The sequence below is a fragment of the Salarias fasciatus genome, chromosome 1 (genome assembly GCF_902148845.1).
Source record: "Salarias fasciatus chromosome 1, fSalaFa1.1, whole genome shotgun sequence".
Taxonomy (NCBI): domain Eukaryota; kingdom Metazoa; phylum Chordata; class Actinopteri; order Blenniiformes; family Blenniidae; genus Salarias; species Salarias fasciatus.
The window spans coordinates 21,989,705-22,005,207 of record NC_043745.1 but is presented as its reverse complement, the minus strand read 5'-3'; the positions used below and the strand labels follow the sequence as shown (position 1 = coordinate 22,005,207).

Sequence of the window (15,503 nt, the reverse complement as noted above, 5' to 3'; positions counted from 1 at the left end):
GCCCCAGAAACACTTGTTAAGGAGAGCATGGCATCCGGGTTTCGTTGAGGATTATGTCCACCAGGGAGCCCTCATGGGAGAGCCCGTTAGACTCATTTTCAGCAAAGTGCATTGCTATGCTCTTATGACTGGTCTAGATGTTATGAATAAGTAAATAACAACATTTTTCCAGTCGTTTAATCTCTGAGCACTGCAATTAGTAAGTCTGTAGTTTATGCTGCCTTTTTCTCTGCCCTTATTATTGTTATTGAAATGTCACGCTCTTATTTAGCTCAAGGATGAATAATAAATAAGCTATAATTACTGTCTTGAATGAGCTGACGGCTTGGCTGGCTCAGTGGTAAAAAGAGACCCCCCCTTTCTTCTTTTCCTCTCTTCCCCTCTTCTCCCTCTCTCTTAATTGGATCTTGTAATTAGTTTCTCTGATGGATCTGGGAGGTCTGAGGCATCCTCTACAGCGTTCATTAATGTTCTTGGAGGAGGGTGCAGTCTCTTTTTAAAAGCTCTTCCTGTTCCGTCCCTCACATGTCATAATGCGAGATATGATACTGCCCAGATACAACAAGATCATCATTTCCATCCTGGCGTGATTTTGGCTGTACATCCACCACCGTGAAGCAGATCACATCTGTGGGCCTTCAGGGAAACATTTACAGTAGTTCCTGTGTAATGCACGTGGAAATTTAGATGTTTTCCCTAATTAATCTTTTGAGGGAGAAAATCCCATAAGTACCTGGACCAGGAGAATGAGAAACTTTATATTGAAATCCTGTGTGAGGAAAGTAAACCGAGTACAGGAATGTCTTACAGAGCTTTTACTTGTTTTTTGTTTTTTGTTTTTTAATTTTCTTTAAGAGAGCAAAAGACTATCGGCTGCAGGTATCAATGTTACATGTAATCTGAGCTGTGGCCTGCATGAGGAGAAATGACAAGTGTCTTTCCTTACATGCACACATCCACAACACATACGCATGCTCATGCACACACAGATGCGCATGGACAGACACACCCACACCCACATACACAATGTGCTGTGCAGACCTATAATATACAACAACCCCCCCCCCCCCCACCCCACCCCCCCACCCTCCAGCACCCCAACACTATTTCCCCCCTTTTTCTTCCCCACCCTCCACTGGCCAGGCTACACTAGACATCTCTCCCTAATCAGCAGCCTCGTCTCGCTCAGACTGGTTGCCATAGTAATATGCTGGCTGGTCGACATGGCAACCACTCTGAGGTCCACTATTAAATGAAGAAGAGTGGAGGGAGGGATAGGGAGAATGGAGTTGGGATGAGGGAGCAAGAGGGATATATGTGTATATATATATATATATATATATATATATATATATATATATATATATATATATATATATATATATATATATATATATATATATATATACACACACATATGTGGAGATATGGAGAGAGAGAGAGAGAGAGAGAGAGAGAGAGAGAATAGGAAATGATGGGAAAGACAGCAGAAGACAGGGAGAGATTGTCCAAGAAGAGGGAAGGGGTATCAGGGGTGGGGGAGTGGGGGGCATCAAAAACTGTAGAAGAAAGGGGGGGGGGGGGGCATATAAAAATCAGCATGATGAGCGGTAGAAGGAAAAAGAGGGGCATCAGAAGGAGATAGCAGTGGTTTTTGAGCTACCTATTGCATTGTGGGGTATTAAAAGCTTGTGATATGTGTCACAACAATGCCATTAACCTAATGCATGATGTAATTTACTTAATGCCTCAGAGTTATAAATTTATACACATGAAAAATGCATGTGCAGCTCGCCTCCATCTGGATAAAGGATCGTAAACTAATATCATGTTTTAAGAGCTACTTACCATATTATTGTCAATCTACATCAGACATGTCTTAGAAATGATATAAATAAAGTAATATTTACAACATGGAACAGCTTTATGGGCCACAGACTGATAATAATGACTGGTGGAGGCAAGCGAAAAGTTTATGTTAGGCTAAGACAAAGGGGTGACGCTCATGTTATTTTTCGTCTGGACCAAAACCAGGAAGCTTTTGTAATGTTTCACGGTGTGCTTAATCAACAGGGAAAAAAAATCATTTTTAAAAAGCTATTCCATGGTGGAGATCTGAATGTTTTACATCCTACCCCGCTAAAAAAAAAAGAGAAAAACATTTGCCACCTTGCTCTCATTCCACTCGGGTATGTTAGACTATCTATGTAAAATGTGTCTGTAATTTAAACTGCACCACAGGCCCGGTTGTTTCAGAAGCCATTCAGTCATTGTGCCATCAGCGGAGCACTTTTTCCAAACTGAAGTGAAAATTCACCAGGGCACACATATCTCAGGGTGTCTCTGGTGCAATCTGCGCCAATCACTCTTTCCTCACCCCTCCTCCTGTCTCTCAAACTCAATCTTTCTTTCTCCTCTCATTTTTTTTCATTCCCAGCCTCACCTATATCTTCATGTCCCCAGCTACCACTGCATTTTTTTTTCTTTTATCAGTGTTTTATTCTCCCCCTTCCTCTTTGAATGGATCCCTCTGTCTTGCTTTCACTGAAGCTCTGATTCTCTAATGAATGAAATGCCAGTCCATCAAGATGCCAACACAGCAATGACACAAAATAGCATTTGTTGCCTTGTGTGTGAAATTCCTCTATGAATCGGAGCCTTCTCTTTCTCCCTGGAGCAGCTTATGAAAGATAGCTAATTGCATGTCCACATTGTAGCGTCAGTCCCTGCTTCCCCAGAGCTCCATTCAGAGGCAATTAAAGTGAGCTTTAACAGAGTAAGAAACTGCGTCATCCTCTTAATGCAATTAAGGAAGTGTGCAGACAAACATACAATAATAGTCTGAAACAGAAAAGCAAGAACCAATGAAACAAAGGAACATACAGAGACAGAGAGAGAAAGAAGGAATCAGGAAATTCAAGCTTCTGGCTGCATCAGATGAGACTCTTTTAATCTGGCTTTGGATCTTAAAATAGTAACAAGTCAAACAATTAATCATCCTAATAAATTCTGCCAATACTTAGAAAAACAAATAGTCCAAAATGGCTTGTCAGCCTGTCAGGTTTAGGCAGAAAAATCTTTAAAAAAAAATTAAGGAAAAAAAAAGCATTGGTTGATTCCTCCAGTTTGTGCTAAAATGCTTCTCATGCCTTGAAATACATCACAGAACAAAGCAGGACTAAATGAGAGTGTTACAGGTACTGTAGTGAGAGAGAAACAGGAATACATTTATTAAATATGAGTGCTTTTCCCCTGAATTTCACAAAAAAATAAAAAAAAAAGATGTACGTAATAACCAATGCAAACTTGGACAAATACAATCAAACAGATCCAAGCAGCATCTGACTCACACTGTGAAATAGCAGCCTTCTGGCTCCACACACACACAAACTGTATTTCCATTCTGACAGTCACCCTGCAGCACTCCAGCCCCGCGTTTCTAACATACATATGTGATTACAAGCACTGTATGATGAGCTGAAATCAGGCACAGGGCTCAGTACAAATCTGAAAACTTAAACCAATTTAGAAAGTGAATAACTCCCACGTGCAGGGTAATTTTATGCATGCCAATGTCTCGTTATTTGTGGGTAAATTTAACCGATCTAATCTCATTTGGGTGGTTGAGAAATTTTAATTTGAGTTAAGGCAGCAGAGTCATTTTATGGTGTTTATTGAGAGCGGCTGAGGAAAGTTTGAGGCTCGTTTCTCTCACTGTAGCACTTTGTGTGGCACCATCAGCTTCTCATAGTCTTCATTAATATTTGGTGTGATAGCCCCACCGCTGTGTCAATCCTTACAAAAACATACTAAAACCTCTTCTGCCACTGCAGGTTAAACAATGTAATACCAAAGAGCCATTTTCAATACAAATATAAAGTAAATACCACAATGGGTGAAGATATGACTCTGTGTGAATACACATTTACACATCGGCGCAATCATAATTATACATGAAACAACTAATATCGCAACAGGCACACAGCCAGTGGATTGTTAAACGTGAGGACTCTATAATGAGTATTGATCCGTAATTATGTCCATTCACTCACCCCATGAATTATTCTTAAATGTCTTTTCAGGGGTATTCTCTTGAAAGTGACTCAATATCTGGAAACAAGCCCGTCTCATCTGGACGAAACCTAATCACAGACAAGAATTTGGAGGTAAACCGCACCATTTGGTATGGGATTTGCACATTTTAGATGATAGAGATGACATTTAATTTAATAAGAACCTCTACAAATGCACTGAGTGCACATTGTAAAGAACACAATCCAGCCATAAATTATGTCCCAGATAAAGTAACTCTGAAATAATTCTTTAGGAAACTTTCCCTTTCTACAAACTGTCTAATCATATGTATCATGAACATATCAATGTAGACATTAATGTAAAACCTACTTCTGAAGCTAAATCTCTTTTTTTTTCCAATTTTCAAAACTTTTTTTTTGTGAAACACAATAATATGAAGATAATCTGCAAATTCTGAATGAGCGTTTTCATGCTGTAAAGCATACTGGGGCAGGTTCAATTCCTTATCTGTACACACATCGAAGAGTCCTTGAGCAAGACACTAAACCCCAAACTGATTCCTTGCCTGGCAGTTGCCTCCATTGTTGTGTGAACGTGGGTGTCAGTGGGTGAATGTGTTCGACAGTGTAAATGTTGGGGACTGCTCAAGTAGCAGAAAAGCACCGTATAAGTGAAATCTATTAGAAACATCTTTATTTATTTAGCATAAATTGTAGTTTTACGTTCAAACACATGCACATTCATTCAGACAGTGCAACTATACATACATACATAAATATATCCAATCATGCAACGTCTTTATCAGTAAAAAGTTTCGGTATGCTTGCTGGTGGTTGCTGGTTTCTGGTGAAGCACATTCATTTAGTTTTGGTTTGAATGTCTTTAATATGAAGCTGGATTCCACTCAGAGATTTAACTTATTTACTTCTGTCTACATTTACACCTTCATTTATAATCTTTGTTATTCCCCTTACAATTACCAAACAACTTAAACTTCATTTTGTGAAATTGTATTGATTTTTTTTTTTCAATTCTCAGGCTTTTTCCTTCATGAGCTCTTCTAAGTTTTTTTTGTACAGAAAATATTTGTAACATCAGTGAATAAAAGAAATTACAGCATTTTTTTTTGTTTGTTTTTTTTTACAAATTAGAACCTTCCTGAAACATTTGTTCAGCTTTTTCAGAAAACACAAAACAAAAACAGGCTGAGTTAAACTTTTGATAAAGGCCGTTAGTCAACAGAACAGAGATGGAATTTCATGAACTGTGAAACTGAGGATTTTGATGATTTTACCAGAGGCGACCAGAATCACGAGGAGATGATTTAGAAAAATAGATAGACAAATAAATAAATAAATAAATAAATAAATAAATAAATAAATAAATAAATAAATAAATAAATAAATAAATAAATTTTAATCAAAAAATGGCTTTCAGTCAGCATTATTTTATTTTGTCATGTATGTGTAGAACAAAGAGTTTTGGTCTTGATAAGGTCCAAACATGAAAGCTGGAAGTCACCCATTTCCACAAACTTCAAAAAACTTTTATTCTGTGTAAAAAAAAAAAAAAAAAAAAAAAGCCCCCTGATACCACAGCCTTTCAGTTCCTTGATTAAAACCTCATAATTCATTGTTTCTGATGCTTTTTTAAGGTTGATGAAAGCCCTGACTGCACATTTCTTTTCGTCTGTGGAGCTACGGATTTCTTCAATTAATTTTTAATCAATTAATTAATTTGTATTAACGCCAGTGATATAGATCTTTGTAATCTGAATCCATACTGACTTTCAGAGAACAGTTTGTGATTAACAATAAATTTTTCTGATCCGAAAATACCTTTTTTCTTTACTTAGATTTTGCAAAATTATGGGAGGAGAGAGATGAGCCTCACCACTTCTGTTAGAACTAGCCAAAACTTGTGTGTGCTGATTTATCAATTATTCAGCCACAACACAGGAAACTTGAACTGCAGCGGGTGACAATCTGCAGCGACACAACATGCTAAGAAAAAGAATGAAACTGTATGACTGTGCAAATGTATGCACTTACAGATGACATGTATTTTTCAAGCTGAAAAGACAAATATAACGTGTTATTCCTAAAGGTTGTGTAACAAGAACATTTTTGACAGTTGTAGCATGTTATTAGACATTATTTTCTGGGATGAGACTTGTATGAATGTCTTCTTTTAAAACTACTAGGAAGTAAGAAAATCAGCAAACGTCACAGAAAAGCAAAATATTTACAATCCTGCTTTACGCAGTAGAACAAAACCTTTATATTTTAGCTGAGCTCACTGTTTTGTTTTGGGTTTCTTCAAATGCACTTTGTCACAGTCTGTTCTCCGGTTGGTAAAAATTAGGTTGAAGCATGCTCTCAAAAATGTAGTGGATGAACTGATTCAGCAGGGCTAAAATATGCCTCGACACCGCCGCTGGCGAAACGACAGGATCAAAGCAGCTGTATACACGGGAACTGTCCATAACTGACTTGGCTACATTGCGGGTTTGGTACCTCGGGTTGTTCAGTCGCCAGGGCCACCATCACAACCTATTCTAACACCAAATGTAAAGTCCAACTGCCCTCCAAATCCCTCCCAATTATAAAAGGTCCTTGAGTTGCTGTTTTGCCCCCTCTCCAGCTCCTGTCTGATTACTGAGTGTGGGGTGAGCCGCACAGGCAATCAGCTGCAAAGCGCAGAGGACCAAGAGGGCCGAGGGAGGGGGACGGGTGGCGGCGGGGGGGGCAAATCCAAAACACTGCAAAAAATAAACTAAAGGGAGACTACTGGACCGCAATTACAGGCCATCTAGCCAGGCCTCTGCTCCAGCACTCAAGAGCTGCCATGATTTCCGACAGAAAAGGTTATTAGTTTTATTGGAGGAAATAGATGCTGGGTGGCTTTAAATGGCACAGTAATGTGGGGGGGCCAGAGGGAGGCCTCCTGACCCAGGTCTCCCAAGAGTCCCATTGCGCTGCCAGAGAGACATACAGAAGCCATCACACACCCTGTCCCCTTCCCCCAGACCTCATGCCCTACAGCTTCTGCTTGAACTCCATGGCACCGCCGGTCTGCAGCCCTGAATCAGCCTGGACATCCCGTTCTTTTCTTCTTGATGCATAAACATCATTCCAACTGTATCCACAACTCCAAATCCTTCCCCTTGGTCTCCATTTTACATTTAGCTAAAACCATTTTAAAACACCCCCTTAAGATTTGTCGTATTTAAACCAAACGCAAAGACAAAAACAAAATAATCTATTTGTTAAAATGAAGCTGCCTCGGTCTGTGCTGGTGTATCTCTATATGTGTGCGTGCGTACATGTGCCGGCGCCGCCACTGTGGGAGCAGCACATGTGAAAACATCATCAGAAAGCGTGGCGGCTGCGTGTTTGCTTGGCTCGGTGTAATGACTGCCTGCAGATTTCCTGTCACGAGCATGTGCGTCTGTGACTCCAGAAGGAGAGGGAGAGGTATGCAACCATATTTGCCTTTGTGCTGGGCCGCCCGTGTGTGTGTACTCTGCCGTGTGTGACGTTATTTCAGAATGTGTAAGCTATGATCTGCCGGCACCAGATGAAGTGCGCTCTCCACAGGCGCCGGTGTTTCAGCGTCCAGTGATAGGCAGTAATCAGACATGTTAGCTCAGCCACAGGAAATAAACTGAAATGTTTTAATGATTTGGCTTTTATTCCATGCATATGATGCAACGGCGGAGTCACCGAGGTGTGTAAAATGCAATTACTTTGATGATGTGTGTGTGTCAAAATATGTCACTGCATGTCAAAATGGATATTTTAGAGATAGATAATAATATAATATATAATAGCGCTTTTGTGTGTATTCATGTGTGTTTGTCTTCATTGTGCTTGCTGCCCATAGCCTCCCGTCCTCATCTGTATTCTGGGCAGGTAGGCTCCAGCACGAATCCACAGCTCAGTAACTAATGGAGGGGCTGATGGGAGCCTGATGACGACCACAGGGCCATTTGTACACACACACACACACACACACACACACACGCACACACACACACACACACACACACACACATAAAAAATGCACATATACAAACATAACGGCTCTCTCCAGTCGCAGCTGCACCCATCATGCAGCGAGAAGCCAAACAAGTTAATTACATTGACCATTTAATAGTGCCGATATTTATTTTTTTTTTTACTTTAGTGCAAAGAAGATGCAATATGATAAATCTTATCATCTAAGTGAGCCACATTTACAGTGTAGGACATCATCCTTTTCCTCTGCTGATTTGGTTTCCGCTGTTGTTGCAGCTACCTCTTAGATTTCTGTCTTTAATTGCCTCTTCTACAAACTTTTTTCCAGCGAACCACTGCCCCTCTAAGTTGATCGCCAGGAAGTGCAGGGAATTAGAAAATTAATGTCACACCAGGGTCAATGCATTAGAGTGGCACAAACACGTATACACACAAGCAAGCACACACACCACATCGTCTCTGTTTGCAATGTTGCTTTTTCTGCATTTTACACGTCCTGCACCACATCTTTCCTCTAGTGAAAATAACCGACTACGTATGGTCAGATGTAAGTGGTCAGTTTTGCTTTACATAAATGTGTGGGTGGAGCAGAAGTCAGAAATTACTTGTGGAGAGGTACAGAGACAAAAATTTCCATACCCTTAAAAACATCACTGAAATCTTTTCATGTATCTGCATCCCATTTCCATCTGCTTTCCTCTGGTTTCATCTTGCCCCTTTCTCCTAAAGAATACAGCACTTTTTTTCTTCCTTTTCTTTCTCTTCCCCTCCCTTCTCCCTCTACTCTGCTGAGCTTGGGCCAAAGAGCTGACAGGCGGTGACCTAGGAGCCTCGGCGGTTCCCAGGGAGAAAGGTAATGGGCCCAGCCCCGGAACGCGCTCTCACTCCGTGCACACATGGGGCCGGCGGCGGCTTTGATCCGGTAGCCCCTGCTCGGGTCTCCTGACGCCTGGTGAGGAAATTCATAGGAACAACTGGAAGAGGCCTGTGTTTATTCAGCTCCTTTAATGAGGAGGGAGACGGATTATCGGGGGCCTAAATCTTCCCAAAAAAACACAGGGAAAGAAAACTGCAGCTCCTTCCAGATGTTGCTCTACGGCCGGTCACTCCCAAAGAATCCGGGAGAGGGAGAGGGAGCGAGAGCGATGGTTTCATTATGCAAGATGGGGAAACTAGTGGTCAGGAGGAGAATTTCCTCCTGTTTTCTCTGCTCTTCTGTCTGGCCAGATGTGGGAGCTGGCCAGGTCTCCCTCGGTAAGCCCGGGGGAACGCAGTAGCCCGGCCACAAAGAGAAAAGCTGGGAGCTCTGAGAGGGAGTTTTTTTTTTTTTTATTTTAGATGAAGTGTGATGGTGAAGGTAACCAAAGCGCTTAGAAATAAGCTTCATTTTACCTAATTGGTGCCGTGTTGAATCTTCGAGAAAAAGAAGCAATTTCCTGGCTCGTCACATTATTCCTTATGTTGTTGTTTGTTTGCGTACTTTTTCTTTTCTTTCTTTTTTTAGTTTTTTTGTAATCCTAATTAACATGGCAAAGCCAGTGACGTGGCATCCGGCATAAAAGATTGTCTTTTTGTCCACTAATACTACTTTTTGTCTACTTTATCTACTATTGTCTACGTTTTCTTTTTTTTTTTTTTAGTTTTTTTGTAATTTGTAGTTTTATGTAGCATAACAAATCTGGTGATGTGGGATCCACCGTATAAAGCATGTCTTGTTAGTTCAAACAGGGGCCTGATCTAAAACATAATGTCCCACGGCTCCTACAGCAGGTGCAAAAAATAAAGGGAGCTCCAAAAAATGCTAATGCCACAGCACCTACAGACCAGACAACTCGTGTTACGCGCCAGGCTCTTGACCCTTCAGCCAGACGACTGCCCAGATCAATACAACTCTCTATTGTCAAATCATTTAAGAGAGGATTACAGGTCAGCCGCTGGTCACAGATCCTAACTCACACAGGGCAAAGGTCAGTCTGGAGCACACATTTGCATGTGATTTTTCACACATCACGTCTTGTTAAGAGGATCACCTGCAGTACCAACAGCTCTGCGGTGCGGTCAAGTGTGGTCCAAACCCGTCCCGTCATCGTTTTCTCTGAGAGTCCGTCTTCAAAATCAGCCTCTGTACCAATCTGCATGAGCAGATCATCCTCACCTCTGGCCTCTGAACCGCTGACCCCTCAAGGTTCAAGGTCAGGGCAGTGGCAACGTCTCACAGTGTGTGAGTCGGCGCACGATGAGTCAAGTTCACCAAGCACTTGTTTACAAACATGAAGACGATTAAAAGAATTAAATGTGCTTACACACACTCATTCTTTGAGCCTGTGTGTCTGCATGAACAATCAGACAAATAATTATGTGCATGCAATAATATAAGTGTTCTTCACAGCTATAAAATTACATTTCGAGTGGATTATTGAATTAAATTAAATAAAGAACCATCTCACTATTGTTGATTAGTGTATCTGTTCAATACAGACAGCTAATTAGGAGGAATTGCTTGAATTGTCAGACATATTAAACCACTAAGAAATGATTTCATAACAACAGCCCGTACTTATATCATCGTGAGTTTGCCTTATCATCACTTCTCCTCTGACACGAGTCATTTCCAATCCTGATTTTGTGAGCTCATGATCACAATCCTGGATAAAAACTCCGGTCATCACAACGGCAAACAAACCAGGTTTCCATTGATTTTTGAATAGATTATTGCATAAATCAGTGGCAATCATTATCTGGATTCATTCAGAAAAAAAATGCCAGTCATATTCTTTTGCCAAGCCTGATAAAAATGCAGCAGTGTGTGTAGGCTGTAAATGCAGATGAAAAACACTTTCCAACAATATACCATCATATAGCATTTTCTAAGAGCTGCGACTGGCAGCCACTTTTCCACATTTTCATGTTCATGTCGAGACGTGATGAAACGATTGATGGAGTTATTTATTTTATTTACTTTTGAGAAATACAGCCAGAAGTTTTTGGCACCCATGGGCAATTGGGTGTTTTCAAATTTTAGTATTTCAAAGATTCCTTTTTTTGGGGGGAGGGAAGATAAGAATCTTTTTGTTATGTATTTAGGAATTTCACCTGCTCTCCCTTGCTGATCACTTCAAGTTTTGGCATATTTCTGCGATACACACACATGCGGAACGTTTTAGATCCACCCAGATATGTTTTGTGATTTCCAAGCCTAGGGAAAGAGACAGCCATTCCAAAAGCCGGGGTTTGTATTTCTTGAAGTACATTCTGCGGGCATTTCTGCTCTGCCTCGGATTACTGGATGACAGAGACGCAGTTTATTGACTGACTGCATGATACTTCTCAAATTTATTCACAATAACTGGAATCTGTCCCTGCCTGCATGTGCGCCACTCCAGCAGCTGCTGATTGGCTTATTCCTTATTATTATCATTATTATTATTAGTAGTAGTAGTAGTAGTAGTAGTATTTCAAAAGCAGCTTGTGTTTTACATCTAGAAACACCTTTAGTGTTTCTAGACTTTTTTTGACCAGCACCACTCTTTACTACTGTTTGACCAGTGTACATGTCATTTCTCTTTGCCTTTTCCCATCAGGCACACGGTTTTACCTGAAGGCATTTTAGTCGTGTGCATCTCCTCCTAACTTCCTCAGTGCCTGTCATTTCTTGGAAATTGCAAGTGCTTTGACACCTTTCTATGCCTTCCCTCTGTTGTGTGAGCATTAGAAAGCTTAATTTCTGTATTTGCCCATTGCTGTTGAGTGTTAAATTGGCAAAAAAATCATCACAATTCTAAATAAGTCTCACAACGTTAATGACGTTATACAGCTTTACAAGTGTGTCAGTTTTTGGAAAGTGCCACATTATATGCTTTTGTTCTTAAATTCATGAAAAAAGAATTACACTGCATCAAAATTTGAATGAATCTCTTTCGATGTTTGCTTTGTATTGGCTTGTTTTCGCTCTGAATTTCAACTAATGTATGATTTTATAAATGTTTCACTTCCAAAATAATCCATTTCAAGTGGGTCTTGATAAAAAAAAAATCAAATTTGAGTTGATTTCAATTTTTTCTTTCAAATTCTTTGCTTCTAGAATTTCCTGATTCACTCGCCACTCACAGTGTGAGGAAACAGTGTAATTAAGGTGAAAACAGAACCCACCATAGTCCTATTTCAATCATCAAGTTCTACTTTAGAGGATCCTTCCAAAAGTATTACTTAGAAATAACCTTGACAAGGTCTTCTTTTTTCCTATTTTACAAAATTATGCTGAAGGATGAGATATGTAATGGATGAATCAACAAAAACACTCTGCAAAGCTCATCATTTACCCTTCAGATGATACTTCTCTTCAGTCAAGTCATCAAGAGTTTATTTGGATGTTAAATCTTTGAAGGAAGAATTTCCTCAAGAGTTTCATCCATGTGGTGGAACTACAGTGAGAACAAATAACTTTAAAGTCAAAACTTACCGGCTGTAAAGCAGAGAGAAGCTTCCTTCACAGCCCTGAAAAACACAAGAGGAGTGTATCACTGCATATGTCGTTCAAATGTATCGGCATCGAGCAATTACGTACAAAGAACGAAAAGCGAGCCACAGGTCTCACTTTTCCCATTTGTTTACCACAATTACTATTCATAACCTTTGCCAACATTTTTCTTAGTGGCCAATAATATCTGCCCTTGAGCTATACTAAGCTTACAAGATTTTATATGTGAATGAATAAAACCTGAATAATCTGTAAAATCACACATGGCCATTATCATTATATTGTTATTCTGCACTCATTTTTGTCTGGGAGATTTGTGCTGTTTTGTTATGAAGTTATATTAGAACCTGAGGGTGAGAAAAGGACACTGCACAAACACAAGATGAATAAAACACATTAAAAAAAAAAGCACCTAAAAGACTTCTGGTTCAAGAAAAGAAGAATTACAGAAGTAAATCAAATACTCCTGCTCCCTACAGTGTTCACAGAATGTTCATGTCCTTGTCAACATTTCAGTACAGACAAAAAATAATAACAATGATAATAAAATCGGACGTCAGCACATTGCGGTTCAGTCAGTCAGAATGCAGGTCTTCTTAACTCATTATACTGTAACGCCGTTACAGAGCTCAGTGAATGCTCTCTGACTCGTCCAACCAGGCTGCACTTCCGCAACTCAAAGGAAAATAAAAACCGCTTCATCCGTCTTTTCTGCACTTTTATAATGGATATTCAATTTGTAACTTGTATTGAAATGTTTTTCCTTGTGTTGTTTTTTAATTGTGACACTGACACACGTATCCTGTCAACAACACACTACACACACACACACACTGCTAAACAAATAACCACACTGTACACAAAGTCTTCGTCACCCTCAGTTTGTGGCTGTTTGGCAGTAAAATATTAATTTAAAGTTTAAAAGACAATTTAAAACAGCTGAACTATTAACCTTGGAATCACATCTTTGAACATGTTTTTTTTTTCTTTCTCCGTTCATTTGTTAGGAAATGATCACTGACAGCAGAGTCCTCACTGAACAATAGAACACAGTTTAATTTTGGTGAATAGCATTATTGCTCCATAGGGCAGCAGAAAAGTTTTGCCCAAAGTTTCTATGAATGAAATCCAAACAGACAAATGTATTAACAAGTATATACAACACCCCAGGTTTACAACGACCATAAGAAACTAAACTGCAGCATTCCCTGAGGTGGAGGAATTAAACGCTTATTTTTACATTATATTAGTGCTGTTTATACTGAAGTAGGACGTCCCTGTTTGGCTGCGCAGTACAGTGTGATGATGCCAATCAGCCTTTAACCCTTGCCCTGAAACAAGGTAAAGGCATCCGTTCCCCTGACTCCAGGTCAGTAAGTAAGCTTGTATTTTTGGATAGCTGCTGCCGATTGTGTATGTACTTTAATAAGCGGGCTGCCGGTCAGGCAGATTTATAGCCCCACGGTGGGGTGGAGGGACCCGACTCCCTTGGCCTCCAGCTTCCCTCTGCGCCATTACGCCAGAGTGAGATATAGTGGGATATTGATCCCAATGCCACTTCATTTCGCAATAACTATTACACGATATTCTCCCGGGCTGCGCATGTCTCCTGATTTATGCTGCCTTGCTATTTACATTAGCAGTAAGTGTTTTTCTATACCAACTGAGGAGGGTCTTACAGGCACCCAAATGGACATGCGAACATTCACATTCCATACCACACCTGTCTTTTTGCTCCCTTTGATACCTTCTCATGGTAGCGCTGGTGTTTAACACGGCGCTGCCTGCTTGGTGAATGATGGAAGATACAGACGTAAACACAGCGAAGAATACCCTGCCTTCATTACAGCTGCATGATTGACCTTGAGGCAATGTTATTTTTCACATTATATCTTATTTAAAATACCCACTTCATCACAGCTCTTTTTTTTTTTTTTTTTTTTTTTTTAGAAAGCTATTATATTCAGGAACGTATTTTGAATTATTTCAGATAATTCATTCCCACTCGCTGGCCAGACTAGTGTGCAGTCAGCAGAAATCCAGCAATCAAAACAAGCGTAACTGTTGAATCTATGCAGAGGAACAAAATTAGGATTTTCTTAAAATGTGTACTCATTTGCATTTAGATTCTATGTATCACTTACCCTACATATTCATTGTAAATTATCCATAAAATATATGCGATTTCTAAAACTAGAAGAAAAAAAAAAACATAACGATGCTCAACGTCAAACTGCAGGCTGCAGATCTGCAGATGTCACCTCGTGATAGAACCTGTTGTCATGACCGGGACCACTGGGTGAAGCAGCCGGTGCCCCCCGAGCTCGCACCGTCGCCAGCTGCACACTCCAGAGCTGGGCCTTTGCCAAAGTGGCTTCCCTCGCAGCACCGGGTTGTTGCTGAGTGTTTGTTTACACACAGAGGGGAAACTGTGTCAGTGGCAGAGGAGCAGACATGAATGGGGGAGGAAGGGTAGGAGGCGGACCCCGCGTCGTACCGACATTCCCACAGGCAGCCCCCCACGGTGGAGGGGGGGGCGCCGCGCCCCGCACGCCGTCACGGCTGCATCACGCCACGGCGACAAAAACAAAAGGGATAATGACTCTTAATTGCTTTGGAGCTGTTTAACATCAGATGACTGTCACATAAACTAGAGTATGTAAATCAAATCCCCCCCTCGTCGCCCCTCTTCCCGGCCGGCCCCTAAGCTCCCTCCCCTGGCACAATCAAGTCTTTTTTCACATGAGGGGGGCGGGCAGCTTAGCGGGCCCACTGCCAAGTGAGAGGAGCTGGCAGGCGCGGTAATGTGGGGACACTTGTTGCTGCAACGCTCGCCTGTTACGCCAGGAACACGATAGAAACCCCGAGAAGCAGCGTGGCGTGTATGTGTGTGTATGTGTGTGTGTGTGTGTGTGTGTGTGTGTGTGTGCGTGCGTGTGAGAGAGGAACAGATGGGCGCACTATGGCTGCCA

General features: G+C 40.8%; 1 protein-coding gene across 4 annotated transcripts in view; it reads right to left on the bottom strand.

The window, feature by feature from the left end:
- Positions 1-15,503, bottom strand: part of zfhx3b (zinc finger homeobox 3b) — a 202,473-nt gene that overhangs the window by 174,197 nt on the left and 12,773 nt on the right. For all 4 annotated transcript variants that reach the window (XM_030102752.1, XM_030102988.1, XM_030103153.1 and 1 more), the window contains exon 2: positions 12,514-12,548. The gene's annotated coding sequence lies outside the window, so the exon portion shown is untranslated. The remainder of the gene's footprint in view (positions 1-12,513; positions 12,549-15,503) is intronic.